General features: G+C 50.4%; 6 non-coding genes and 1 pseudogene across 6 annotated transcripts; all 7 read right to left on the bottom strand.

Moving 5' to 3' along the window:
* Positions 1-25: 25 nt before the first annotated feature.
* Positions 26-144, bottom strand: LOC128477953 (5S ribosomal RNA). Its single transcript, XR_008348899.1, has one exon. It is a non-coding gene; the product is annotated as a 5S ribosomal RNA (ribosomal RNA).
* A 215-nt stretch (positions 145-359) lies between these two features.
* LOC128478753 (5S ribosomal RNA) lies at positions 360-478 on the bottom strand. The gene has a single exon (XR_008349657.1). It is a non-coding gene; the product is annotated as a 5S ribosomal RNA (ribosomal RNA).
* Positions 479-702: 224 nt separating this feature from the next.
* Positions 703-821, bottom strand: LOC128477362 (5S ribosomal RNA). Its single transcript, XR_008348339.1, has one exon. It is a non-coding gene; the product is annotated as a 5S ribosomal RNA (ribosomal RNA).
* A 258-nt stretch (positions 822-1079) lies between these two features.
* Positions 1080-1188, bottom strand: LOC128480446 (uncharacterized; annotated as a pseudogene).
* Positions 1189-1493: 305 nt separating this feature from the next.
* Positions 1494-1612, bottom strand: LOC128476487 (5S ribosomal RNA). Its single transcript, XR_008347496.1, has one exon. It is a non-coding gene; the product is annotated as a 5S ribosomal RNA (ribosomal RNA).
* A 222-nt stretch (positions 1613-1834) lies between these two features.
* Positions 1835-1953, bottom strand: LOC128477255 (5S ribosomal RNA). Its single transcript, XR_008348236.1, has one exon. It is a non-coding gene; the product is annotated as a 5S ribosomal RNA (ribosomal RNA).
* A 246-nt stretch (positions 1954-2199) lies between these two features.
* Positions 2200-2318, bottom strand: LOC128476488 (5S ribosomal RNA). The gene has a single exon (XR_008347497.1). It is a non-coding gene; the product is annotated as a 5S ribosomal RNA (ribosomal RNA).
* Positions 2319-2500: the final 182 nt, after the last annotated feature.

Consider the following 2500-nt stretch of genomic DNA (forward strand, 5'->3'; position numbering starts at 1 on the left):
CTCCCCGGACTGTGAGAAAAGAAAAAGCCTACAACACCTGGTATTCCCAGGCGGTCTCCCATCCAGGTACTAACCAGGCCCAACCCTGCTTAGCTTCCGAGATCAGACAAGATCGGGCGCTTTCAGGGTGGTATGGCCGCAGGTGTGAAAGCTCTTTATTTTACTTTTCTTATTCTGTTGCTGCTGCTGCTGCTGCTGCTGCTGCTGCTGCTGCTGCTGCTTGTCGTCAGACAAAAAGAATTATAAGCCCTGGGACAGGACAGAGAAGGTGAGAAGGTTCAAATAAGGGTTTAAAGCTTTGATGATGAGCAAGAAACACATGGCAAAAAGCTCTCCCCGGACTGTGAGAAAAAATTAAAAGCCTACAACACCTGGTATTCCCAGGCGGTCTCCGATCCAGGTACTAACCAGGCCCAACCCTGCTTAGCTTCCGAGATCAGACGAGATCGGGCGCTTTCAGGGTGGTATGGCCGCAGGTGTGAAAGTTTTTTATTTTACTTCTCTTATTCTGTTGCTGCTGCTGCTGCTGCTGCTGCTGCTGCTGCTGCTGCTGCTGCTGCTGCTTGTCGTCAGACAAAAAGAATTATAAGCCCTGGGACAGGACAGAGAAGGTGAGAAGGTTCAAATAAGGGTTTAAAGCTTTGATGATGAGCAAGAAACACATGGCAAAAAGCTCTCCCCGGACTGTGAGAAAAAATTAAAAGCCTACAACACCTGGTATTCCAAGGCGGTCTCCCATCCAGGTACTAACCAGGCCCAACCCTGCTTAGCTTCCGAGATCAGACGAGATCGGGCGCTTTCAGGGTGGTATGGCCGCAGGTGTGACAGTTTTTTATTTTACTTCTCTTATTCTGTTGCTGCTGCTGCTGCTGCTGCTGCTGCTGCTGCTGCTGCTGCTGCTGCTGCTGCTGCTGCTGCTGCTGCTGCTGCTGCTGCTGCTGCTTGTCGTCAGACAAAAAGAATTATAAGCCCTGGGACAGGACAGAGAAGGTGAGAAGGTTCAAATAAGGGTTTAAAGCTTTGATGATGAGCAAGAAACACATGGCAAAAAGCTCTCCCCGGACTGTGAGAAAAGAAAAAGCCTACAACACCTGGTATTCCCAGGCGGTCTCCCATCCAGGTACTAAGCAGGCCCAACCCTGCTTAGCTTCCGAGATCAGGCGCTTTCAGGGTGGTATGGCCGCAGGTGTGAAAGCTCTTTATTTTACTTCTCTTATTCTGTTGCTGCTGCTGCTGCTGCTGCTGCTGCTGCTGCTGCTGCTGCTGCTGCTGCTGCTGCTGCTGCTGCTGCTGCTGCTGCTGCTGCTGCTGCTGCTGCTGCTGCTGCTGCTGCTGCTGCTGCTGCTGCTGCTGCTTGTCGTCAGACAGAAAGAATTATAAGCCCTGGGACAGGACAGAGAAGGTGAGAAGGTTCAAACAAGGGTTTAAAGCTTTGATGATGAGCAAGAAACACATGGCAAAAAGCTCTCCCCGGACTGTGAGAAAAAATTAAAAGCCTACAACACCTGGTATTCCCAGGCGGTCTCCCATCCAGGTACTAACCAGGCCCAACCCTGCTTAGCTTCCGAGATCAGACGAGATCGGGCGCTTTCAGGGTGGTATGGCCGCAGGTGTGAAAGTTTTTTATTTTACTTCTCTTATTCTGTTGCTGCTGCTGCTGCTGCTGCTGCTGCTGCTGCTGCTGCTGCTGCTGCTGCTTGTCGTCAGACAAAAAGAATTATAAACCCTGGGACAGGACAGAGAAGGTGAAAAGGTTCAAATAAGGGTTTAAAGCTTTGATGATGAGCAAGAAACACATGGCAAAAAGCTCTCCCCGGACTGTGAGAAAAGAAAAAGCCTACAACACCTGGTATTCCCAGGCGGTCTCCCATCCAGGTACTAACCAGGCCCAACCCTGCTTAGCTTCCGAGATCAGACGAGATCAGGCGCTTTCAGGGTGGTATGGCCGCAGGTGTGAAAGTTTTTTATTTTACTTCTCTTATTCTGCTGCTGCTGCTGCTGCTGCTGCTGCTGCTGCTGCTGCTGCTGCTGCTGCTGCTGCTGCTGGTGCTGCTGCTGCTGCTTGTCGTCAGACAGAAAGAATTATAAGCCCTGGGACAGGACAGAGAAGGTGAGAAGGTTCAAATAAGGGTTTAAAGCTTTGATGATGAGCAAGAAACACATGGCAAAAAGCTCTCCCCGGACTGTGAGAAAAGAAAAAGCCTACAACACCTGGTATTCCCAGGCGGTCTCCCATCCAGGTACTAACCAGGCCCAACCCTGCTTAGCTTCCGAGATCAGACGAGATCGGGCGCTTTCAGGGTGGTATGGCCGCAGGTGTGAAAGTTTTTTATTTTACTTCTCTTATTCTGTTGCTGTTGCTGCTGCTGCTGCTGCTGCTGCTGCTGCTGCTGCTGCTGCTGCTGCTTGTCGTCAGACAGAAAGAATTATAAGCCCTGGGACAGGACAGAGAAGGTGAGAAGGTTCAAATAAGGGTTTAAAGCTTTGATGATGAGCAAGA

The sequence above is a fragment of the Spea bombifrons genome, chromosome 2 (genome assembly GCF_027358695.1).
Source record: "Spea bombifrons isolate aSpeBom1 chromosome 2, aSpeBom1.2.pri, whole genome shotgun sequence".
Taxonomy (NCBI): Eukaryota; Metazoa; Chordata; class Amphibia; order Anura; family Pelobatidae; genus Spea; species Spea bombifrons.